General features: G+C 35.2%; 1 non-coding gene and 2 pseudogenes across 1 annotated transcript; 1 reads left to right on the top strand and 2 right to left on the bottom strand.

The window, feature by feature from the left end:
* The first annotated feature begins 14,301 nt into the window (after nucleotides 1-14,301).
* On the top strand, nucleotides 14,302-14,482 carry LOC148939340 (U2 spliceosomal RNA; annotated as a pseudogene).
* A 4,481-nt stretch (nucleotides 14,483-18,963) lies between these two features.
* LOC148939341 (U5 spliceosomal RNA) lies at nucleotides 18,964-19,089 on the bottom strand (annotated as a pseudogene).
* Nucleotides 19,090-20,007: 918 nt separating this feature from the next.
* Nucleotides 20,008-20,171, bottom strand: LOC148939342 (U1 spliceosomal RNA). The gene has a single exon (XR_016143565.1). It is a non-coding gene; the product is annotated as a U1 spliceosomal RNA (small nuclear RNA).
* Between the last annotated feature and the right edge of the window lie 7,360 nt (nucleotides 20,172-27,531).

Consider the following 27,531-nt stretch of genomic DNA (forward strand, 5'->3'; position numbering starts at 1 on the left):
TTGGTCCCTAAAAAACCAGTCCGGTTGGAAACGTGGAGTTTTCGTACTGCTCACTTTTTTGCAATGTGTAGGAACCAGTGGGGAATCCCCGCTTGTTTGGAAAGGTGCCAAGGAAAGGCATACAAATAGCATGTAGTTTCAAAACGTGTTTAATCACGTTTCTTGAATGAAGTATCTGTACTGGTGACAAAGACCACACTATCTTTCCATCATAAACAATAAGTAGAACAACAGGGGCAATTTTATAAGACAGTGGAATGCAATTTTAAATGAATATTTTGACCGTATAAATAAGGGCCGTCCTCAGCAAAACCACGAAAAAGAAACAATATAAAAGAAACTCACATTATTTTGATGCTAAGACTATTTTGAAAATTAAAAAACTTTTTTCAGTTTTAACGATCGAATTTTAATGCGAGTTAAAAAAAAATCTCAAATGGTTTGTTAAATCAGAAATAATTTAAAAAAAAAACACAAAAGTTAAAAAAAATCCAAAATAGTTCTTGCAATACCAAAGTTATTCTTACAAAGTACAAAACTACTTTACACAAATCCGAAATAGTTCTAACAGATTAAAAAAAATTTGTTACATAATACACTTGCTTCAAAATATGAAAAATTCTAACAACATCCCAAATAGTTCTAATTGAATACAAAAGTTCAAACATATTCTAAAAATAATTTTTACTGAACATAAATAATTCTTACAAAATACAAGAAGTTCTAAAAAATCCAAAATAATTCTTACAAAACAAAAATTATTCTTACAAAATATAAAAAATATTTTAAACGAATCCAAAATAGTTCTAGAAGAATAAAAAATAGTTACTACAAAATATAAAATGCTTTTCAAAAATAGCAAAAATTCTAAAAACATCGAAAACAGTTCTTACAGAATACAAAAAGTTCAGAAAAATCCGGAAATAGTTCTTACAAAATATAAAAATACTTTAGACAAATCCAAAATAGTTTTAACATAATAAAAAATAGTTCTTGCAAAATACAAAGTACTTTTTACAAAACCAAAAGATTTATAAAAATACTAAAAATAGTTCTTACAGAATATAAAAGCTCAAACAAAATCCAAAGCAGTTATTACAAAACAGAAATAATTATTAAAAAATACAAAAAGTTTTAATAAATCCAAAATAGTTCTTACAAAACAAAAATTATTCGTAATAAATACAAAAATACTTTACACAAATCCACAATAGCTCTAACAGAATATAAAATACTTGGTGCAAAATACAAAATACTTGCTTCAAGACACTAAATTTCTAACAACACCCCAAATAGTTATTATAGCATACAAAAAATTCAAACTTATTCCAATAATAATTCTTACAAAGCAGAAACAATTCTTGCAAAATACAAAAAAGTTGTAAGAAAATCGAAAATAGTTCTTAAACAACAAAAACTATTCTTAAAAATAGAAAAAATCCTTTACACAAATCCAAAATAGTTTTAACAGAATTAAAAATAGCTTCTGCAAAATATGAAATACTTGTCACAAAGCACGAAAATTCTAACAACACCGAAAGTAGTTCTTACAGAATACAAAAAGTTCAAAAAAAGTCCAAAAATATTTCTTAAAAAACAAAAATCATTCTTACGAAATACAAAAATATTTTAGACAAATCCAAAATAGTACTAACAGAATAAAAAAAATTTGTTGCAAAACTTGAAATACTTGTTACAAAACAAAAATATTTCTTAAAACATCAAAAAATAGTTCTTACAGAATATAAAAAGTTCAAACAAAATCAAAATTGTTCTTACGAAACATAAATAATTCTTAAAAAATATAGAAAGTTCTAAGAAATCCAAAATAGTTCTTACAAAACAAAAATTATTCGTAGTAAATACAAAAATACTTTACACAAATCCACAATAGTTATAATAGAATAAAAAAAATACTTGGTGAAAAATACCAAATACTTGCTTCAAGACACTAAATTTCTATCAAAATTCCAAATAGTTTTTATAGCATACAAAAAATTCAAACTTATTCCAAAAATAATTCTTACAAAGCAGAAACAATTCTTGCAAAATACAAAAAGTTGTAAGAAAATCAAAATTAGTTCTTAAACAACAAAAACTATTCTTAAAAATAGAAAAAAAATCCTTTACACAAATCCAAAATAGTTCTAACAGAGTTAAGAATATCTTCTGCAAAATATGAAATACGTGTCACAAAGCACTCTCTGTACCTATGTAAATGTTGTTGTATTTTTTTTTATTATAAATAAATTTAAAAAAGTGTATTTTTTCAAGTGCTCTCTCTAATTTAATGTTTTTTTTCTCTATAAATAAACGAAAAAAGTGTTTTTTCTCTGTGCACCTATTTAAATGTTGTTGTATTTTTTATTATGAATAAATTTAAAAAAGTGTATTTTTTTTTCAATGTATTGTTACTTTTTTATGTGCATATAATAAAAGAAAAAAAAATATGATTCTTTATTAGTCTTTGTCTTTGTCTTCTTGAAGAACAGAGTAGTGGTAGTAGGGAAAAAATATTTAGTCATTAGACAATTAGGGTCTACAGTTAGTTGTCCAGGTGAACTTTTGAAAGAAACATGTATAAATTTAAAACACCATTTAGATCGTTTCTGTGTGGTCCCTCAATGTCAGGGAAAACAACACTCTTAGCTAAAATAATTAAAATTGTGATGAAATGTTTGCGGAAAACCCGGAAAAAATCTAGTATTCCTATAGTATTTGGCAGGAATCATGAAATAAAACAAAAGCAAGTGCTACAACCACCATGGGATCGTTTAATAGACAGATCATGCGAGTACTACATGTTTTCAACATTACTGAATCAAACTCTTTGCAGATTATAGATAATCTGACTGAATCCCTTGAACAATAGACTCAGCAATTGTTGCAACTGTTCACTGTTCGCTCACATCATGAACAGAATTCCGTTACTCTGGTTCTACACAAACCCTTTCATCAGAGCAAATGTATGCGAAGATTTGCCTTGAACTGTACCTACTCAATCATCTACAGAGTTGTTCGTGATTCAAGCTCGCTAATAACTCTCAATAAACAAATCTATCCAGGTGCCCCTAAATTTCTGCTCTCAGAATACAATCAGGCAACTAATAAACCCTACGGTTATATTCTGCTGGATCTTAATCAAAAGACACCCGAGGATCTGCGTGTATTCATAGATATTTTCGACACTGAAATTACAGTATATCTCCCCGTGAGCACTAAAAAGACCTATTAGTAACTATCATGACACTGAAGAAACTACATGAAAATAGATATTAATTTTCATTTTTAAGCACTTCAAAACATCAGCTTAGAAAAGCAATACTCAAACACGGTATTTACAACGATTTCATTAATCTAATATCTGAATTTTTTTTAAATTTTACCGAGGTTAATGTTCAACTGCCAGAAGTAGTTAAGCTAGAGGCACAGCAACATCGTTCCATTGTACTTACATTGTCCTATAAAAAGAAAGGAAAGAATTTTAAAAAGAAAAGACTTCTTCAGGTAGGCGGTAGCTTTTTCCCACTTTTACTGCCAATAGTTGCAGGACTCGTAAACAGTTTTCTCTAGTGATAATGGCAAAACCCTATAAATTGACTCCAATAAAACTCGCTCTCTCACCCGTGGAACACTTTGAGAACAATCTGAGTAAATTCATTGACAAAGAAACTATTGATGATGATAAAAAACTGATTTTACTTCAAGATGCACTTCGTCGAGTGGACAAACACTATCGATCAAAGCCCACTGCTGCTGATCCCAAAAAAGAATCATCTTCTCAAGAGTCTGCTGCTGCTGCTGCTGGAAAACAATTAAAGAAGGAGTAATTGAATACATTTGTTTTTAAATTTGTAAATCTACTGCCCCACTCATATCGTGAACAAAGTAAACGACTCCTAATCTATCTCTTGGAAAGTGGTCAAATTCAAGTTGAGAGCAATGGGGAAAGGATTATAATTCAGGGCAAGAGCTATAATCTACTTGATTTAATGTATGACATGGTTACAAATCGTAAAGGACTATTATCATTTGACACTCGTCTATACAAATTTCTAAATACATTAAACTTCCCCAAAATTCTTATTGGCAATATACAAATTCTAAAAAAATTAAATGAACGTTCATCATCAGCATCATAAAAATTAAAAGATTAACTTTAATAAGAAGAAGATTTTACATCAATGGTGTAAAATAAGATAAAACCACTTTGATATAGAAACCATTGAAGAAGTAGCACGTCAACGACCCCACACAAAACAGCACACTCATGCCGTAAAAACCCCGTTCGTGGACGTTACACCCAGTGCGTACATTAAATATATCTGAAGTTCTTACAGGTCTTTATGAAAATATTGGCGAGGTGGGGAGTTTAAGTTCCCCAACAACTCTTTCCAAAGTCACAGGTGTTCACCCTAAAAGTGTACGAGACTATCCATAAAATGAACCAAGTTACACTCTGCATAGAAATCATAGACTTCATGCCAATCAATATCGAAAAACTAAATCCTTTTACCTATTGGTTATAATGCAAGCAGATCTCCTGACTCTAGATGAGCTTCAAAGACGCCACAATACACCTTTCAAGTAAATTCTACTTGCAATCAGTGTTTTTAGTTGCTATGCATATGCAATTCCATTGCGATCAAAGAGGTGTTGAAGTTGCTCAGGCCATTGAAAGTATTCTCGAACAGGATTCATATAAAAAAATTCAAACGGATCGTGGTAGCGAATTTTTTAATCCCCATGTTGAAAAATTACTATAGAAATATAGTAAACTGCTCTATCATAGTGACAGTAATATAAAGGCTTAATTGGACGAACGATTGATAAGAACTATTAGACTTTTAATTTCGAAATATTGTACATTGAAAAATACTCCGGCTTTTATTCATGATCTAGATAAAATCATGTTGATTTATAATCAACGACCTCATCGATCATTGTCCACCTCTACACCAACGGAAGTTCATCATTCGGATCATAATACAGCTGACGCCTTTCTTAAACAATATTCCAATGAATCAAAAGTCAAAAAGAAGAAAAAAAATAAGTTCAATGTTGACGATACTGTTCGAATTAATAGAACAACTAATGTTTTTCAAAAGGGGAATTATTTTTGGTCCACCGAACTTTTTAAAGTGGCAAAAATCTTAGACACTAAACCCATAACTTATCGCCTGCGTGATACCAAAGATGAAGAGATTCTCGGTGACTTTTATGACTATGAATTGCAAAAAGTTAAAAATGCTAGTGAAATCTATCAAATTGAAAAAAATATTAAAGACACGTACTCGCGAGGGTAAGAAACAGTTACTTGTTCGGTGGCTAGGATACAACTCTGATTTTGATTCTTGGAATCCTTGAGCACCATCTTTCTTATGAAAAAAAAAAGTCCTAAATTTCTAAAAACTAATGTTTAAAAGCATATCCACATTATCATTTTGCTGTGTCGTGATCAATATCTCAATAAATTTTGTAAATGCATTTGGACCACGATGTAGAAGCTTCATACAATAGTCTAATGATAGAGAATCAGTTTTCATTATATCGATAAGCATTTCCCGAGAAAATATCTTAATTTGAATAGAAAACTCTAGAAAACCATACTCTATAATAAAACTCTTGTACATAATAAATATATTCATCATGATTCGATCTTTCCAAAATATCTAATTTTTTTATAGTCATAACAATCTCAACACCCGATTGTAACAACAAACACATTCATTTTTTTACTGTAGAAAATATACGCATGTCGGCTATAGAAAAAGAAATAAAAAACATTTAATTATAAAAAGTTATATTGAAAATAATTAAAATAATAATATTCACTGATGCATTTTGTTCTCATCAATATATTTTAATTGGACATCTAATGCTGACCGAAGTTTATTTATATGGAGAATATTCACTTTTCCATCAAATTATAGTTGCTCCTCCTACTTAAACACGCTTAATGAGATCAAGTATCTAGAATACATAATTTCACAGTAAATGCCCAGGCGACAACCATCGGTTATTTACATATTTAAAGTATGCCATATTGTCTAATTGCTACTGCTGCTGTCATGTCATTAGTTCAGATAAAGTCGATTACATGCACCACTCATTTTTTTTTCTCCAATCATAAATACTCAAATAAAAAACTAGTAACTTTTAATCAAAGTACATTAATACTATTACGTTTAAGTAAAAATATAAATTATATTAATAAAATCAAAACCACAAAAGTTATAATAGTTAATCTTGGCAAACAGTGTGATGACCTACAGAATTAACTACCAAAAAAAAACCTGTTTGTAAGGGGGCGTCGTAGAAATAGTACTTCCTATTCTACTTATAGAGAGAAATAATTGGATTTCCAGAGTTCATATTATGTATTAGTTGATGTTCATTTCAAGTATTACTAAAACATATTTCTTACAATTTCAGACTGTATATTACTCACTTTTGGTATTATAGCTGGCGAGACTAAAATGCTAACTGATAAATCAATCCAATATTTCTGTATGCTGTTCAATTACTTCGCGGTGATTAAAAAAATATTTAATTTTACGCTTATATTTTTAAGATAATTTTAATTGTGTACTGAAAGTCACTGATGTCACCACTGGTGTAAGACTATGAAAAGCTTAATAGATTCGTTTATCGTTGTCAGGCTACATACTCACTTTTGACTCCCAAATCAATATTCCGGTTTGTTATACTTGACTTTTGTGTTTTCAGTAATGCGCTAGTTTTTTATAATCCTAAAAGCATAAGGAAACATAATTAGTTGGTTTATTTGTACTAGTTTTATTTATATATATTAGATAGGCAGTGAAGTAATAATTTTTGTCTGTTTTAAGTTTTAAGTTTTTTAAAGAAAAGTAAAGAACTCCATTCAACAAAAAATGAGCAAAAATAAAATAAAATAATCTACCAAGCGTGAAACATACCATAAATCAGCATCAATAAATAAATGAAACCCAAAACAAACAGAAATTACAATAAATAACCGATTCAAACTCAAAACGAGCAGAAATTAACATAAGTTGGGCTCAAAACCCCTATGTCTTCCCAAGGCCAGAACATAATTTGCACTTCACTGAAAAAATACAAATGAATGTGCATTGTCAGTTTAATATACATACACTGATATTTAGTAATCAAAATGTTAAAATTATTTGATTTATTAAAGTTATAAAAGTAAAATCATTTATATTTTTATTATATTTTGGGGGGGCATATAAAAACTTATATGCCCCCAGGGCATAACTTATAACCCTTGCCCTGAAGACTGTGGGGGGGGGTGTCCTGCTCAAAGGTAAAATTTCCTGAGCTGCGTGGAACAAAATGGCTATCTCAAAATTTTTATTGGATGGGTTTGGGGAAATGGTGGGCATGGAAGGGGTGTTAGTTGCCTTCCAATTACTTTCGACTATTAAAAAGGGCACTAGCCATTTCAATTTCTAATCGAATGAGCCCTTTTTGCAGTTTCTACGACAACGCATTGTATAAAAACTTTATATGCCCCCGGGCAAGGCCGTATCCAGGGGGGGAGGGTTACCCGGTTTAACCGGAACCGGAGGGTTCCCACACTAAATCCTATTGCATTTTGTGGGTTAACGGTTCTGATCAGCTTACACAATTAGGTAACCGTAGGTAACCCCATGTTCACCTGACCCTGCATAGTAAATTAGGGTTAATAATATACGCTCTGATCAGCTTACGCAATTAGGTAACCCCATGTTCACCTGACCTTGCATAGTAAATTAGGATTAATGGGTGCTCGAGGTATGGTATAAGAGAGTGCAAGATTGTCAGTTCAGTTCAGTTCAATTTCGGACTTGGCTAAGAGAAGAGCGATTTTCAACATTCTGCCTTACACTTCCATTGTGCAAGACTCTTCAGTCAGTTTACTATGATTTGGCAGTTGCATGCAGGTACGTGGAAACTGTCCTTTCAAAAACAAAGGAAATGCGAGGAAATGCTGCTGCTGCTTTCATGTCTATTTTCGACGAAGCTCAGCCTTTTGCCAGCGACTTAGGACTGGAGATGACTCGTCCAAGGACGAGAGGTGGCCGAAGTATGCGCGCAGACGTGCCAGACCTTCTAAATCACTGTAGAACCTTGCTCTTTATTCCTTTCCTGGACCACTTCACATCCAAGCCGAAACAATGATTTGTGCTTCAACAGAAACTGCTGTCAAATCTCAGTGTCCTTTTTCCTGCCAAAATTGTTTCTGTCTATCTGAAGTCATTAAACCTGGTGTCATTAGTTGAATTGTATGGCAATATTCTTCCCGAGCCAGACTGTCTGAAGCAAGAAATTGAGCTATGGCGCATCAAATGGAAGAATGTTCCGGTATCAGAGAGGCCTACTTGTGCTGTATCTTCGCTTCAGGCATGCGACGCTAGCTTTTGTTCAAATGTTTTTCTTCTTCTGGTTGTTCTTGCGATGTTACCTGTTAGCACTGCTACTCCGGAAAGAAGTTTCTCAACGCTAAGAAGGCTCAAAACCTGGCTGAGAAATTCAACAGGAGAAGAACGATTGAGTGGCTTAGCCCTCCTTGCAGTCCATAGGGACGTTGACATCTGTCCTGACAAGGTCATCGACATTTTTGCAGTGAAGAAAAATCGTCGCCTGGATTTCGTTTTATTGATATTCGCCCTTACTTTTAGCTAAAAAAAAAAAAAACTAAAAAATATATATACTACTTCTAGCCTACTATTTGGATTATTTTTGCGCAAAAAAAAAATAGCTTTTATTATTTAAATATATTTAAATACTTGTATTGTTTTTGGGTTAATAAAAAAAAAAAAAAAAAAAAAATGCCCCTTATAGATACGAAAGTATGCCTAGTGGACGCGTCCTCGTTCGCAAGGGGTGGACTAACGGTCTCGAGCTAACGTAATGTTGCTCGAGGATATTAGACGAAGTCCACGGGAATAAACCGGGTAACCCCCCCGAACAAAAATCCTGGATACGGCCCTGTCCCCGGGGCATAACTTACAACCCTTGTCCTAAGGGCTGTGAGGGGGTTGTCATCCTCAAAGACCTAATATACAGAACTTAAGACTACGTTGAATAATGTGGCTAGCTCAAAATTCTGATTGGATGTGTTTGGGGAAAAGATGGGCGTGACAGAGGGGTTAGCTGCCCTCCAATCATTTTCGACTATTAAAAGGGGCACTAGCCCTTTGAATTTCCGATCAAATGAGCCTTTTTTGAAGTTTCTACGACAAAACCTTCTATAAAAACCTTATATGCCCCCAGGGCATAACTTACAACCCTTGCTCCGAGGATTTTGGGGGAGTGTCCTCCTCAAAAAGAAATTTTCTCTCTGGAAATCAACTACGCTGAACAAAATGACTATCTCAAAATTTTGATTGGATGTGTTTGGGGGAAGGATAGGCATGGAGGGGCTAGTTGCCCTCCAATCATTTTCGACTATTCAAAAGGGCACTAGCTGCTCCAATTTCCAATCGAATGAGCCCTTTTCGAAGCTTCTACGACAACACCTTCTATAAAAACCTTATATGCCCCAAGGGAAATAACTTAAAACCCTTGCCCCGAGGGTTGTGGGGGAGTGTTTTCCTCGAAAACATATTTTCTATCAGGAAATCAACTACGCTAAACAAAATGGCTATCTCGAAATTTTGATTTGCTTTGTTTGGGGGAATGATGAGCGTGGGAAGGGGGGGGGGCTATTTGCCCTCAAATCACTTTCGACTATTAAAAAGGGCACTAGCACTTTGAATTTCCATTCGAATGAGCCTTTTTTGAAGTTTCTACGACAACGCCTTCTATAAAAACCTTATACGCCCCCCAAGTGCATAACTTAATACCCTTGCCTTGAGGGTTGTGGGGGAGTGTTCTCCTCAAAAATATATTTTATATCTGGAAATAAACTACGCTGAACAAAATGGCTATCTCAAAATTTTGATTGCATTTGCTTGGGGGAATGATGGGCGTGGGGGGGGGGGGGGGCTATTTGCCCTCCAATCACTTTCGACTATTACAAAGCGCACTAGCCCTTTGAATTTCCGACTAAATGAGCCTTTTTTTGAAGTTTCTACGACAACGCCTTCTATAAAAACCTTATATGCCCCCAGGCCATAACTTACAACCCTTGCCCCGAGGGTTGTGGGAGAGTGTCCTCCTTAAAAAGATAGTTTTTATCTGGAAATCAACTATGCTGAACAAAATGGCTGTCTCAAAATTTTGATTGAATGTGTCTGGGGAAAGGATAGGCGTGGGGGGGGGGTTAGTTGCCCTCCAATCACTTTCGACTATTAAAAAGGGCACTAGCCCTTTGAATTTCCAATCGAATGAGCCTCTTTTGAAGTTTTTACTTCAACGTCTTCTATAAAAACCTTATATGCCCCCAGGGCATAACTTAAAACCCTTGCCCCGAGGGTTCTAGGGCAGTGTCCTCCTCAAAATTATATTTTCTATCTGGAAATCATCTACGCTGAACAAAATGGCTATCTCAAAGTTTTGATTGGGTGTGATTGGGGGAATGATGGGCATGGGGGGGCTAGTTGCCCTCCAATCACTTTCTACTATTGAAAAGGGCACTAGCCCTTTAAATTTCCAATCGAATGAGCCTTTTTTGAAGTTTCTATGACAACACCTTCTATAAAAACTTATATGCCCCCAGGGCATTACTTACAACCCTCGCCCCGAGGGTTGTGGGGGGGGGGGGGGTGTCCTCCTCAAAAAGATATTTTCTATATGGAAATCAACTACGCTGAACAAAACGGCTATCCCAAAATTTTGATTGGATGTGTTGGGGGGAATGCGGGGCATGGGGGGGCCTAGTTGGCCTCCAATCACTGTCGACTATTAAAAAGGGCAGTAGCTACCCCAATTTCCGATCGAATGAGCCCTTTTTGAAGTTTTTACAACCACATATTCGATAAAAACCTAATATGCACCAAGGGCATAACTTAAAACCCTTGTCCCGAGGGTTGTAGGGAGTGTTCTCCTCAAAAACATGTTTTCTATCTGGAAATCAACTACGCTGAACAATATGGCTATCTCAAAATTTTGATTGGATTTGTTTGGGGTAATGATGGGCGTGGGGGGGCTAGTTGCCCTCCAATCACTTTTGACTAATAAAAATGGCACTAGCCATTTGAATTTCCAATCGAATGAGCCTTTTTTGAAGTTTCTACGACAACGCCTTCTATAAAAACCTTATATGCCCCCAGGGCATAAATTAAAGCCCTTTCCCTTAGGGTTGTGGGGGAGTGTCCTCCTCAAAAACGTATTTTCTATCTAGAAATGAATTACGCTGAACAAAATAGCTATCCCAAAATTTTGATTGGATGTGTTTGGGGGAATAATGGGCGTCGGGGGGGGGCTAGTTGCCCTCCAATCACTTTCGACTATTAAAAAGTGCACTAGCTACTCCAATTTCCAATCGAATGAGCCCTATTCGAGGTTTCTACGACACCGCCTTCTATAAAAACCTTATTTGCCTCTAGGCATAACTAAAAACCCTTGCACCGAGGGTTTTAGGGGACTGTTCTCCTCAAAACTTATTTTCTATCTGGAAATAATCTACGTTGAACAAAAAGGCTATTTCAAAATTTTGATTGGATTTGTTTGGGAAAATGGTGGGCGTGGTGTAGGGGGGCATTTGCCCTCCAATCACTTTCGACTATTAAAAAGAGCACTAGCCCTTTGAATTTCCAATCGAATGAGCCCTTTTTGAAGTTTCTACGACAACGCCTTCTATAAAAACCTTATATGCCCCCAGGGCATAAATTGAAACCCTGGCCCTGAGGGTTGTGGGGGAGTTTCCTCCTCAAAAACATATTTTCTATCTGGAAATCAACTATGCTGAACAAAATGGTTATCTCAAAATTTTGATTGGATTTGTTTGGGGGAATGATGGGTGTGTGGGAGGGGACTAGTTGCCCTTGAATCACTTTCGACTATTAAAAAGGGCACTAGATACTCCAATTTCCAATCGAATGAGCCCTTTTTGAAGTTTCTACGACAGCTCCTTCGATACGAAGTGCCCGGGTATGGAGAAGAAAGAAGAAGAAAAAAGAAAAATAAATAATACATACTATAATACGTATGAATAAATAATAAATAACGTAAAAATAAATAATAATACGTTAAAACTTAAAACGAACAGAAATTATTCCGTATATGAAAGGAGTTGTCCCCTCCTCAACGCCTCGCTCTTTACGCTAAAGTTTGACTTTCTCACAACTCTATTTTTTTAAATAAAAAACTTTAGCGTAAAGAGCGAGGCGTTGAGGAGGGGACAGCCCCTTTCATATACGGAATAATTTCTGTTCGTTTTAAGTTTTAATATCGTTCCTTACTTTCAGTTAAAAAAAAACTTGTGTTTTTTATTTAATTAAAGTAAGGAATCATTCACCTGATAAAGTCTCACTGTTTCGTGTCTGTGTATTTCTGTGAGGTGATTAAAAATTCAGCTTTTGTGTCCATATTTTAAGCAATTTTGATGATTCAAAAAAGTCTTTTCGCGGTATTATCAAACAGTTCGTGGTAACCAACTATAAGTAAGGAGTGACCCGGTTCAATAGTAACCGAAACTCTAAAAAACGAAATTTTGATACCAAATAGATACATCAAAAGAATCAGACTTTTATGCTGATTTCAAATATATAAGTTTTATCAAGTTTAGTTTTATCCATCAAAAAGTGAAAACACCCCCTAAGAGTCATAGAACGTCCATGAAAAGCATACCATCAGATTCAGCGTATCGGAGAACCCTTCTATAGAAGTTTCAAGCTCCTATCTGCAAAAATGTGGAATTTTGTATTTTTTGCCAGAAGAAAGATCACGGATGCGTGTTTATTTGTTTTGTTTTTTTTACAGGGGTGATCGCATCGAACCAGTGGTCCTAGAATATAGCGGGAGGGCTCATTCGAACGCAAATTAAAAGTTATAGTGCCCTTTTTAAGTGACCAAAAAATGGAGGGCAACTAGGCCCCCTTCCACGCTCATTTTTTTACCAAAGTCACCCGATCAAAATTTTGAGAAAGCCACTTTGTTCAGCATGGTCAAAAAATACAATAACTATGTCTTTGAGAATGACTTAATCCCCCACAGTCACCCGGGGGAAGGGCTGCAAATTATGAACTTTGCCCAATGTTTATATATAGTATTGGTTATTGGGAAGTATAAAGATGTTTTCAGGGGGGGATTTTTTCTGGTAGTGGGGGGGGGGGGGTCGGGGTTACGTGGGAGGATCTTGCCATAGAAGAAGTTTTCATGGAGGAATGGACATTGCTATAAAGAGGGCGCCGGATTTCCCAGAATATTTAAAAAAAAACAATCAGAAATTATATAATAAAAAAAAGCATTTTTTTCAACTGAAAGTAAGAAGCAACATCAAAATTTAAAACGAACAGAAATTATTACGTTTATGAATGGGTTCGCCCCCTAGTCTTTACCTCGCTCTTGACGCTAAATTTTTTTGTACTTTCATTAGAGCTATCTGTTCTAATTAACGGAGTTTGTGATTAAGGGGTCATTCTTAAAGAATTGGAACAAAATTTGAACTTTAGCGCATAGAGTGAGGTATTGACTAGGGGGTGAACCCCTTAATTTACGTAATAAAAACACGTGAATATAGAAGTTCGTTGCGTAGATTAATTTGTAAGTTACGTCAGAACAAAATTTTAAATAAACCATTTAGCCAAAAAAAAGTAAAGTTAACATGAAAGTTTTGTTTTGTTTATTCATGTACGGTGAGCAAAATAAAAGCTACATTGATTCAAAAACGTTCGGAAATTAAATAAAAAAACAAGTTTTTTTAACTGAAAGTAAGGAGCGACATTAAAACTTAAAACGAACAGAAATTATTCCGTATATGAACGGGGCTGTGCCCTCCTCAACGTCTCGCACTTTACGCTAAAGTTTGACTCTGACTCAAAAATTGGTTTTTTAAAACAATAAAACTTTAGCGTAAAGAGCGAGGCGTTGAGGAGGGGACAGCCCCTTTCATATACATAATAATTTTGTCCCCCCTTAATTATCTTGAATTAACGTCATTAATTATTGCTAGTTCCGACTATTGTCACCTAAAGGGCCAAGAGCATATATCTCTGATTTAAGGCCTATCTTTTTTTATTTTGTTTTTTTGGATGAGAATTTTGTAATAAACTTTGATATAGTTGGAAATGTCTTATGCTGTCTAGAAAAAATCTAAAGACAAACTGATAAGTTTATTGAATGTTATTTGAGCATTGCAACCGAAATATCATTTGCGGCAAACTTTGTTACTCGTATTCTAATAAACTCTTTGACAATCCTTATTCAATTATCGGTTCTCGGCCGTTTGGCTAAGATCAAAGTTTAGTATCTGTTCTTATGAGCTTAATATCTGATACGGTTCCTACATGGGGCCCAGAATATTAAACTGGTTTTAGGAAGCCGGAGGGATGTCGGGGCTAGCTCTGCTCCCTCCATATGCTGCAGTACCTCCGGGATCGACGCACCCCTTTCGAGGGGACACCAAAGTCCATGAACACAAATCAATTATGTGAATAATGCGATTTTCAAATATAAAAAAAAACTATCCTTGTAGTTTCCAAGTCCTTGAATATATCGAAATTATTTTTTTTTCATCTGAAAAAAAAGAGAAAAACTATGTATAATTTAAAAAAGTTGATGGTGAAAAAGCCAATGACCACTCGCCATAATCAAATTAGTACCCAAGCTAGATTGAAGTCCCAATGTATCTTTTTTGCAAATTAATTAAAAAAAAACTTTTTCAACAAAATAAGTTTTAAAAAAAGTAAAGAACTCCATTAAACCAAAATGAAAAAAAATTAGGATAAAATAATCTGCCCAGAATACAACTACCACAAATCAGTATCAATAAATAAATGAAACCCAAAACAAACAGAAATTAAAATAAATAACAGAGTCAAACTCAAAACTGGCAGAAACTAATATGAGTAAGGTGGAAAAGGTTCAATTTTGTGGATTTTTTTTTTTTTGATTAATTAATAAAATACAATTGTCGCAACTGATCCACGAAGGGAAAAGAAGCTATTAGAGTTACGTCGATGAGAACACCAAAGCAACTGAGGAAAAAGTATAAAATTGAAATTAAGTTAATTATTCTATTGTGAAATAATCCTCTCTTTAGCTATTTTTGAAGCAATTCCTTTTGGTCTAGTAGGTAATCTAGTACCCTGGTGATTATGTAAAATCTTAATTCCCTTATTGACTATTTGATCACTTTTCAAAAGTTTATCATAAATTGAGTTAATATTTAAATTTCCTGTGTCCCTGTTTATTGAAAGGTTAGCAAACATATCTTTTTTTCTATCATTCTATCATTAGAAAAATTTCTATCATTTGAAATAGCCGTGGCCTCATCAAATTGTACAAAATTTTCAGGTTGAAAGAAAATATGTTCAGCCAGAGCCGAAACAAAAGTTTCAGGATACTTGCTTAATTGTAGGGTTCTTTCTATTAAAGAACGATGCTCAATAAATCTTTCAAGAAATTGTTGGTCAGTTTTACCAATATAAAACTTCCCATAAGAAAGGCTCTAAAGCTGTCTGCGACAACTACCGCCCAATAAGTCTTACCAGCCACGCCGCAAAAATCCTCACAAGAGTCATGCTCGGGCGTATAAAATCCAATTCCTCAATGGTCATTCTGGAATACCAAGCCGGCTTCCGACCTAACAGATGAACAATTGATCAGATGTTTACTGTCCGGAAGATCACGAAAAAGTATAGCAAACTTGGTCGCAGCATCTACCACCTTTTCATAGACTTTAAACAAGCTTTCGATCTCATATGGAGAGAAGGTCTATGGCACATCCTTCTCCACTTTCGCATCCCGTCCTACCTGATCTCGCTGATCAAAGACATGTATAAGAAGTTCAGAAGCCACGTCATGACTGGAAAAGGACTTACCGAGAGCTTTAAAACCTCTATCGGAGTGCTTCAAGGTTGCCTGCTATCACCGGAGCTGTTCAATCTCTTCCCATCTGCAGCCCTTTCACTCACAGACAACCCACCCGGCACCCTTGTCGGAGGAGTGGTGATAGACAAACTAACATAGGCCGACGACATAGACCTAATAGCCAAGTACCTTCAAGATCTACAATCCCAAGCTAACAGCGTTCACTCGTCTACCGACCTCTTCGGGATAGCCATCAACACCTCAAAAACGAAAGCCATGCGCTGCTCACGCAAGCTCGATTCACAGGTAAATCTCAGCCTTCAGCTTGGTGGAGATACCATTGAGTGGGTGGAAGACTTCACCTACCTTGGGAGCTTACTTACTTCGGATAATAACCAACTCAAAGACATCAAGAGACACCTGACACTTGCGAAATCCAGTTTTAAAGCTCTGATGCCCATCCGGAGGAATAAGAACTTAACAACAATTCTCAAAACGAGACTCTTCCACTCCCTCATTATTTCGATCGCCATCTATGCCTGTGAAGCCTGGACGCTTAAAACAGACGATCAATGGTGCCTAGCTGTCTTTGAAACCAAATCCCTACGACGCATCTCTGGTATCAACTACCACGACAGAATCTCCAACTCCAAGCTTCTCCATAATCTGAAAGTCAAATTCACAATACTGGACAAAATAAAACTACAACAGTTCGAATGGCTTGGACATACCCGACGCATGGCTAGCACTTGTCTCCCGAAGATAGCCTTCGATGGACGAGTACACGGTTCTTGCCCCAGAGGTCGCCCTCCGAAGAGATGGAAAGAAAACTTCTCACCCTACAATTTGCCAGAACTCCTCCACCTAGCCGACAACAGAAGCACCTACAGGAGGCATATCATTGAACTAGTTAAAGAAGAGGCCCAAAACGACCTTCGAGGATGGATGGGACATAAGTCAAGTAAGTCAAGCCAAAACTTCCCACAAGAACAAGGAATCTTATACACCCCACTCACTAAATTTCCCCGCATTAAATCTTTCCCAGAATTATATAAACTACCCATTGGTCTTACCGATTGGAAAAATGTATTAATGTGAAATTTACGCAAAATTAGTGAAAGCTTCTGACCCAAACTAGGTACATATGGCAATGAAATAAGACTTTTCTATACATTTAATTCAGAAGACTACGAAACTCCAATAACCCTACTATCATGTTTAATTCGTCTATTTTCTATTATTTTACCAATGAACTTAATTGGGTAATTATTACAAAACAAAATATCCCTCAAATACAACAATTCAGAATCCAGAAATTCCTGGGAACAAATTCTGAAAGCTCTATCCACTAGTGAAATCACAACCCCCCATTTCCCCAACCCAGGATGGGACGAATGAAAATTTAAATATCTATCATTGTGCGTAAGCTTTCTACATATCGAGAAAAGTAAATGGAGATCTCTATTAATTAACAAAATATTAAGAAAAGACAGTTTGTCATTTTCCTCAAACTCCCCTGAAAATTAAATATTATTGTCAAAACTATTTTAAATGTTTACAGAGAACGTCTAAGGAAACCAAACCATGCTCCCGAATGCAGACGGCATCATCCATGAATCTACCCCAGAAGAAAGGGGAGATTCTAAAACTGTGTATAGCGAAGGTTTCAATAGAATCCATGAAAATAATTTTCAATAAAGGAGAGAGGGATGCCCTAATAGGTAAACCAAAAACCTGCCAGTAAAAAATCTTCACTCCCCTCTTGTCTACCCTCTTACGTTACATTAAAACGTAACGCAATTCTTTTAAACAAATTTCAAATGTATTTTATTAACTTTTTTGTACCCCTCTCCAAAAAAAAATTGTGGACGAGGTCTGGGGAGGGAGGGAGGGAAGAGTATTCTTCATTATCCAGGGAAGAAAAATTCGTTGTTTTTTTAATTTCTTTAACGAAAATACGAAAAAAACAAGCTCTTTTTCAAATAATTAATTAAAAAACTTTTTCCACAAAATAAGATTTAAAAAAAAAAATAAAGAACTCCATTAAACCAAAAATGAACACAAATAGAATCAAATAATCTACCAAGCATACAACTATCACGAATCAGTTTCAATAAATAAATGAAACCCGAAACAAACAGAAATTAAATTAAATAACAGAGTCAAACTCAAAACGAGCATACATTAATATGATTAGGGTTCTAAACCCCATGCTTTCTAAAAGCCAGAATGTAGCTACTTTACTGAAATTTTTTTTATGAATTTACAGAAAAAGGAATGTGCATTGTCAGTTTGATATGCATATGTTGAATTGTTGATATTTATTCCTTAAAATCTTAATTAATTTTTGATTTCTTAAAGTTATAAAAGTAAAAACATTTAAAAGAATTTTTTCAAAAACAAGATAAGGAACCAAAGAGAATAAAATCTTTGGTAGTATTAGGTTAAAACCCCATGGAAATTACCAAATGAATGGATTTGCCCCTATAAGATCTCAAACCTCTTCATTTTAGAGGAACCTCCTAAACTGGAATGGAAATACTGTTCCTAGACGAAGGAAGAATGAGGGCCCTAAGAGAATGTTGACTCAAAAAGCACGTAGGACCTGGATCGTTATTGCACCGAGCCAAGACTGCCTTCAAGCATCCCTTGCCCGCTTAAAATTAGCTTCCCCGGATGTAATCTGCAACAGATAACAACAAATAATTAGCCGGCAGGTTGTCAACTTAAAAGCTATAGGCAACTAGGCGAATAACAACACTAATCATATCAACTCCACTATAAACAAAGCTTATTAAGAAACCCCTGAAAGGTGTGCCACATTTCACAATGACTGTCCCTTTTTACTATCAGCCCATAATTTCACATTTTTTTTTTATTTTTGTTCATATATGACTTCAATTATCCTACGTTTTCCAGGGTTGCTTGTCTGACCACTAATCAAGACCGTTTCCCCAAGTGTTAATTCTACTGACCTCTTATATCATTTACGTCTCGTGAAACGATAAGGATAACTAATCGGGCTGGTCAGATAAGTAATCTTGAATTATTCAAACGTACTACAAGAGTATAGACTAATAAAAAAAAAAAATTTAAGACTCATCAAGTGCCCCTCCCCACCCCACCCCACTGTAATCTTTAGTAAAATGCAAAAGATTAACTCGATATGAGGAGAGTCAACAGGCCAGAGCTATTGAATATTGAAATTTCGTAAAGTTGAGTATTTAAAAGTAAATCCATGTGAATCCCTGTCAGTTTTTTTTAACAAGGTTTGAAAGATATAAAAAATTCAATGTTCAATCAAGTAAATGCGGGCAAAAAAATCATATGATGAGAAAATATATTCAATGAGCAACAATTCATGGGCAACTTTAATGACATGATACTAAAACTACATCCGTAGAAAATAATATAAAAATTCAGTGATAAGGCTCAAAAATGTAGCTGAGTTACAAAAATGTAACTCAGTAATGTAACTGAGTCACATTTAAATGTTCCCTATTTAAGTGTTCCAAGAAGCTTAACGATAGTGAAGGAATTTTCTGTTTGAAATGTTGCCAACGTAATTGACTTGATGAAATATATGGTGATCAAGGGCATTTCACTTTTTAAGACTAGCCTCTGTGACTTAATCTAAATTTCAACACCTTGATTCGAATCCTAGTTCAATTTAAGAATCGGCATTTAGTAATTACAGAGTATTTTCAAAAACAAAATGCATGAGGAATTCAATCAGTTAAGGCAATTTAATTTAATTATGGTGACTGGTCATTGATACCATCATTTGTTTCAACACAAGACTAAGAAAAACAAAATGTGTTTATTTAAGAGATGTTTTGGAGAAAATTGAAGATACATTTTCTATAGAGTATACGCTCAACTAGTCAACTCTCTCATATGCTTGGAATTTTAGGCATAATTCCTCCGCAATATCTCAAACATGTAAGTTAAGCAAGAAATCAATCTTTTCAAAAGGGCCCAATGATCCATTTTACATGTCCCATTATTGTCTTAACAATATCAAATTGAAAACCTTTTCTTTTCAACTGGATAATGTGTGATATATAAAAGAGGCCCAAAGGAAAGTACTTTTCAATGTGTGGACAGGGGTCCGCGCGAACGCAATCCCCCACAACCAAAAATTACGCAGTTGAGTTATCCCAATTTAGGGTAATCACAGGAATCAGCCAATCCGAAGTGCACTGGAAAGGTATCACCATGGGAGCGACTCCTTCATGATCAAGGCAGCTTTCCAGCAGGGTTGAAACCCGCCCAAAAAATTGCGTAACGTCCAAACTCTTAAAAACGTAAATTTTGATAGGAAAGTCTCTTTTCAAGGCAGGGAGCCATTATTTTGCTATCGAGAGCGGCACTTAAAGGAGGGGGGGATTTTTTGTCTGTATAACTTGAAAAATATATTTTCACGTAATCTCATTAAAAATGCTCCCTCCAACTATTAAAAGCTGCCTTTTTTATATCTTAATTAAAAAGTTTGAAAACCACCCCCTCCTCCTATCTAAATATTAATAAATTTGACCCTATTTTGCTTTTGCATCATAAACAGCTATGCAATGAAAAAATTGGGTTGATCCGGGTGCAATTCGGGCTTTTTCTCGAGCAATTTTGAATGACAATTTGTTTTCACGCAAGAAAAATAAAAATTTACCATTAAATTGATCTTCTTTCATCTAAAAAAAAAATCCTCTAGAATTTGGAGAAATGAAACAAATCATGTGTATATTATGCATAGTGTGCGTTTGCTCAAGTTCTGACAAGGTGTGCTTTAGTTTGTTTTTAATTTGTCTTACACCCCGTCTTCCCTCTTATGGTGGTGACAGGACAGGTTTCTTCACGCCGTCAAAGAGATTGTTAGCCCCTTGAGTTTACGCTTACGATAAAGTCGCTAGGTGAACCTAAAAACAATGTTAACAACTTATTTTGTTTTTGAAACAGTTATGATTTCAACCTGAAAAAATACTGTATTATTTTCATCTTGTTTAATAACAAATTTTAATTTTTTGAGAGTCAGGGCTCTCACAACCCCCCCCCCCCACCCCGCAAAGACCTATCAAATAGAAGGACTCCAACAGTCTCAGTTATTTTCTTTTGAAACAGTTATTATTTTAGTCTAAAAAGAATATATTTTTTCATTCTGTTTAATAGCCAATTTTATTTTTTTAAGCTTCAGGGCCCTCAAACCCTCCTCCCCTTCCCAGAACTATCGAACAAGGTCCCCAACATCCCATTTATTTCCCCCCTTTGGAATTGTACGGTCTTATTATACTGAAAAAGCCAAATAACCATTGAACTTCTCCGTTCTTTTGAGAAATGTCATGGGCGAAATTTCATTATGACTCTCAATATCTGTAATTTTACTTACGAGAGGGGTACTATTAACGCCATCCATTTGCACGGTTGCTAGTGCCTCACCAAACCAGTCCTCCAATAATTTATTGACCCAATCTGGTTCCTCGTTATTGTTCTTTCACTCTGTCGGTATTTCAACGGAAAAAGAATGTATTATTTTCATCATGATAAAAAATCTGTAAAAATTTTTGAGGGCCATGGCCCACTCAAACCCCCTATGGTCCCTTAAGTTGATCGTGGCGATAATGTCGCTAGGTGAACCTAAAAATAATATTAACAATATATTTTCTTTTTGAAACAGTTATGATTTTAACCTGAAAAAGAATATATTATTTTAACAGTGTTCAATAACCTTTTTCTTTTTTTGGGCCAGGGGGTCCCTAAACCCCCCCCCCCCAATAAGTGTGATTTTATTTACGAGAGGATTGCTATTAACGTCATTCATTTGCATGGTGATCATTGGCAAACTGGAATCAGGTTTGGAAGGCTCTATATTTTCACCTTCCATGATTGCCTTTGTATATCCATAGCATACCCTTGCTTTTCTACAGGGAGGAATCCCTTTTTGACTCGGGCTCTCCTGAAATAAGGATTAGAATCTTTTAGTTTTCTCATAATTGACCCCTAAATTCATTATTTAAACATGTATTGCGCCCCCTTGATTTTGGCTTTAATAACTTATCCCCATTGCTCTTCTCCCACCTCATGTTGACTAACCCCTTTGCTCTAAGAGGGATTTAAACTTTAAGAGGGATTTAGGGGGGATCCCTTCTTAGGTGGCTTTATACAATATTACTAATCGTGTTTATATTCAAAAAAAGACGCCTTTTTAGTTATCTGTATTTATCATGTAAAAAAAAAATAATAATCCCCGCCTCGGTAATTTATCGTATATATAATATACTTTTTTCATTATCGCGTGAACTAAAAGACTTGAAAATCCATCAAGGCTGAATGATATTAGGCCAAAAACCTTTATTAGTCAATAGGAAATGTGAAAAAGATCCCTTGTCCAATTAGTTAATGGTTGAGCAAATATGGAATGTTTTGAGAGCACGTTGGTATTCATGATACTATGGTTTAACATAAATACCTGTTGATCCCTTTTGCCGGATGCGCGCGCTTTTTGAAAAGATCCATTTAGCGATTCTTCAAAGTATTTTAAAATAGGAACATGTTTCCGGGTAAAATGTTTTTTGACGTGATTATTTTATTCCCCATAGAACCATGAAATGAAATAGGGGAGGGGATTTTAGTTGTTAGTTTCCTATACAAGATCCTATCAGTTCTATTCAGGGGCGGATCCAGGAATTTTTTTTAGGGGGGGGGGGGGCAAAATAGGTTGATCTGATAAACTTGCGTTAGGAGTAAGTTTAATTAACGCAAACTTGCGTTAATTAAGTAAATTACACTACTTTAAACTACGTTAGGGGGCGCGCCCCCTGCCCCCTGGATCCGCCACTGGTTCAATTTAAGTATATTCAGTTTGGGGGGGGGAGGGAGGAGGGGCATTAAGATAGGGACTACCTCCATCCCTTAATGTACTTAGAAATTAAATTTTCTCTCCCGTTGACTGTTGACTCTCCTCGCTTGTCCCTTGTATGCTTATTTCATACCCAGAAGAAGCAAAGGAACTACCCGGTCCCCTATCCGTTAAGAGAATCAACAAACTCTTGCTTAAGACGTGTAACAGGAAATATTCGTTGTTTTTATTTGTTACAAATTTGAGAATCAAAACAAACTCTTGTGCAGGCCACGTAACTGGAAAACCTTTGTTGTCGGGTTACAAAGGCTTCTTGTACCAAAACAAATCTTGCGTAAACCACGTAACGGGGAAACCTTTGTGGTCGGAAACACTAAATAAAATATCAGGCCCGCAGGAAGCCTTACATATTTAGAAGCAAACAAACTGTTTTGTAAGTCCTACCAAAACAAGTGTCGTTGACACATAAAACTGTGGCATCTTCGTTTGAATTTGCATAAGTAAACATTTGACTAACGTCTTGAGGGGGTGCTAAGATCATTTTTTTACATGCGGGGGTTTCCCACTTGACTAGCGCCTTCGGAATTACCTTGAAGAATTTTCCTACCTGGTTCGTATGTTCTTAGACATTTAAATTGGGATAAGTAAACAATAACATCTGCTAAACCATGACGTAACAACCACCTGTGTGTCAAATGTAAACAATAGCACCTGTGTGTCTTGGAGAATGCCCTGAGGGTTTTTTCTGTCTACCCAGTGGGAACTGAAACCCCCTCACTACTTTGGTTGTTGAAAGCTCATCGGTTCAAGTTTTTGAAACCAAGAGACGAAAAGAAATAATAAATGAAAAATCAAATCAAATAAGTGACAAAACGAGGATTTTGTCAGCCAGTGGCAAAATATGAAAACGAAGAACAAGCAAATATGTCGACAAGGACCTCTGCCAAGTCGTCCTCAGTCCTGAAAAAGACAAAAAAAAAACAATCAAACAAAGTCTAACCTTCCGAAGTGAATCTAACAAGAGCAGAAAAGACACTGAATAAAAAAAAAAACAGTCAGAAATAAATGAAAGAAAAATCACCAATTGGATTGAATAAGTATCTATTGCCTGGCAATAGACTTCGCCATTATGCAACTTCGATAACAATTAGTTATGCGGACAGGTTGTCTTTTATTAGACTGGGCGAAAATATTGATTGAGCCTTTTGATATTAAGTTGTTATAAATTGGGCTTAAGGAAATATCTCCGGTGTCTCTATTTATAGCCAAATTTGTGTTTATATATTTTTTTATCTTAACTAACTCTTTAAAAGACTGCGGTAGACCATTTACACTAGATATTAAAGTTGCCTCCTCATAAAGAACCAAAGGTGTAGGACTTTCAAAGATATGCAGGGCCAAGACGGAATCAAAGCTTTCATTTTGGTTTTCGAATCTCAGGGATTCATCAATTGAAATTTTGTGTTCATGCAAACGTTCACCAAGTTGTTGATGTGTCCTGCCTATGTAAAATTTCCCAAATGAACACGGAGCTCTCTAGACACCACTACCCAGTATAGGGTCAGTTTTATCTTTTCCGAGTTGAAAAAATGTTCAACTTTTAGGTCGGTTTTGAAAAAAAAAACAGAGAGATTATGTTTTTTTTTAATTTTTCCAAGTTTTTTGCTGAGTTTTGAGATATATGGTAAAGTGGTGAAATTTTTTTCTCAATTGCCGAAATAACTGAATCAAGGGAGACGGACTCCCTATTTTCTTGTTTTATCTTTTTTAATCGTCTATCTATGATATTTTAAATAAAGTTTATTGGGTAACCATTGCAGAATAGAATATCTTTGACATAGTTTAATTCAGAATTTGCATGATTATATAGAACTGTCAACTAACGAGATTATTAACCCTCTTTTCACAAAAGAAGGATGATTGTACGAGAAATGTAGATACCGATCATTATGGGTCGGCTTTCTATATATAGAAAATTCAAGGTTAGGAGTATCTTTTATAATTAAAACATCTAAGAAAGGTAGCCTTCCTAAATCTTCCAGTTCCATTGTGAATTGGAGATTCGAATCAAAAGAGTTCAAATATGCCAAAAAATCTCTTAGAGAGTCCTGTCGATGCTCCCAAACAAAAAGGATATCATCAATGAAACGAAACCAGAGAGTGCTTTAAGTGCAAACTATTCAAAGCAGATTGTTCTATGAAATCAATGTAAAAATTTTCCAAATAAGGAGACACAACACTGCCCATGGATAGGCCCATGATTTGAAGGGAAAATTTTTCTCGGAACTTAAAATACGAAGAGAACTTGTCGCAAAGACGAACAAGCGTCATAATTGTGTCAATTGCCAAAGTTTTTTAATTCGACCAAGCAGAATGTCCCTCTAATTTTCTTTGTAAGGCCTGCTCGTATTTATGGACATCGCATAAAGTGGAAAAATTTCCTTCCTAGATTTTGTCCTGGCCCTCCTTTGGAAAAGCTATCCTCTAAGGTTTTCACATCCAAGGAGCTAAGTATTCTATCAAAAGGACCTAAATTTGCAATGTCTCAAACACACATAAATACATCAGAAATTACTTCGGGTGTGGAGTCGGCTATATTTAGCTCTCATGGTGAGGTTGAAAATCCAAACCTACTCAGAGGAGAAATTATAAAGAGTATTCTTGATTTGTTGAGTGTAGGCCATGATTGTTGCTTTTAACTCAATGAAAGGAAGAAATTAAAACCCTCCAAGACTTGAAAAGAGATAAAAACACAGTAATTGCGAGAGCGGACAAAGGAAACACAGTTGTAATTATGAATTCTGCAGATTATGAAATGAAAATAAATACCCTTTTAATGGATAAAAATACATACAAAGAAATAAAAACTGATCCCACAGACAAATATATGCAGCAGCTGAGAAAAGATTTAGAAATGTTATAAGACAGTAGACTAATTACCCCTCTGATGTACAGAAAATTCTACCCCAAAGGTTGTTCAGCCCCAAAGTTCTATGGTCTGCCTACAGTCCATAAGAAAGATATTCCATTACGTCCTATTGTGGCATGTTATAGTTCTCCAGCTATAGGTGTAGGAGAGTTCTTAGTCACCATTTTTAAGCCTCTTTTAAGCACACAGAAATATTATATAAAAGATTCCATACATATTGTTGACAAGTTAAAACATAAAAGTACAACAGAAAAAAGTAATAAGAGTAAATAAAAGTCCTCCTTATAAGTTTTACTGACCTTAATTTACTGTGGAACCTCCTAGTTCAGAGCAAACAATTATTTGGTAAGTCACTTGATGCATACCATAAGCTGAATTGCTGTATGGAAATAAAGATCATTCAAGGGTGAACTATGTAGAACTAAAACTGCTAACGAGACGACAGGGCAATGTGACAATCCGTGAACCTATCAGAACTTAGAAATAATAACCAAAGTGCATTGCTTCAGGATATAAAGAAATGCTACGATGAAAATTGCCCATTTCAAAGAAGGAAAACCGAATAAAAACTATAATTTGAATGAGCTCAAATAAATACACATTTCATAGTAAACCAAATTTTAAACGCACAAATAAACATAATAAAATATTTCTTAATAAAGATTTTTACCAATAATGGGTTTGCCAGCGAAATGTACTTTGCATAAGAGAATTTGCATGATTAGGCCAAAAACGACCACAAGAGGGCACCAGGAAGAAGTTGTTGCTTCTTAAACACCCAATCATAAACACCTAAAATGGTTGCAAACTCCAAATATCATAGGCTAATATTTAAAAGAAATTACCGTATCGAAATGAACCTGAAAAAAGACAATGCTCCCCCTCAAAATTTTTGAAAGACTTCTAAGACTAAAAATACATAGAAATCAGTTTTAGTTTAGCATTAGACCCTGAATTTCTTTTCAATTTGCTAGACAATCATCCATTACCAATATCTTGTTCCAAATAGCATACATAAATGCAACGAAGCAGTGAACTGCAAGCTTTTGCGATATTGGAATCAAGACTACGAACAGAGGTATGGTGTTTTCTTCAGAAGAAAAGTTCTGTTCCCTGGAATTTCATAATTGATAAAATAAAAAATTTTATGTTTGCCCAGTTATTTTTTAACGTTTTAATCTGTAGCTGACAAACGAAAACAGAAAAATAGTATGTTATCTTGGCACTCATGAGACATGGTGCTTCATGTAGACTTGAGAAGACATGTTAGTCCCCGACCTGCAATAGTTTTGTGACAACAGCTTTTCCTGAGGCCAAAATAATCTCAAAAATTTCAAGAATATGAAATTGCGACTTGGAATGTCACAACATTGTAAAGTAACTACCGTATCGACGTTTGACTGACGAATTAAGACGCTTCGAACTGGGGTTATTAGGAGATATAGAAACTCATATCCTAGGGGCAGGAAACATGAAATTAGATGATATAGAATTTGCTTAATCAGGCAGGAAGGATGGGGTATATAGACAAGGAGCAGGGTTCATGCTGAATAAAAGTGCTGCTAAGTGTTGTTTAGGTTGGGAAGGTATTAATAATAGAATGTTAATCGCACGTTTTAAGACTAAAAAGTGCAAGGTATCAATCAAATTAGTGTATACTCCTCTAGAACCAACTGATGGAGATAGTTTTAACACCCAGGTCCTTAGAAATAGGGTTAGATGGTATCCAAGCCTAGGTAAATGTCGTGCAGGACAAATAAATAATAATGGTTATGAATGGATCAATGATAATTTGTTAATAAACGAACTTTCACAACATCAAACTGCGGAATTTGTCGTTTTCTGTCAG

Source organism: Artemia sp. Qi Xiang Cuo, chromosome 21 (genome assembly GCF_049724085.1).
Source record: "Artemia sp. Qi Xiang Cuo chromosome 21, ASM4972408v1, whole genome shotgun sequence".
Lineage (NCBI taxonomy): Eukaryota > Metazoa > Arthropoda > Branchiopoda > Anostraca > Artemiidae > Artemia > Artemia sp. Qi Xiang Cuo.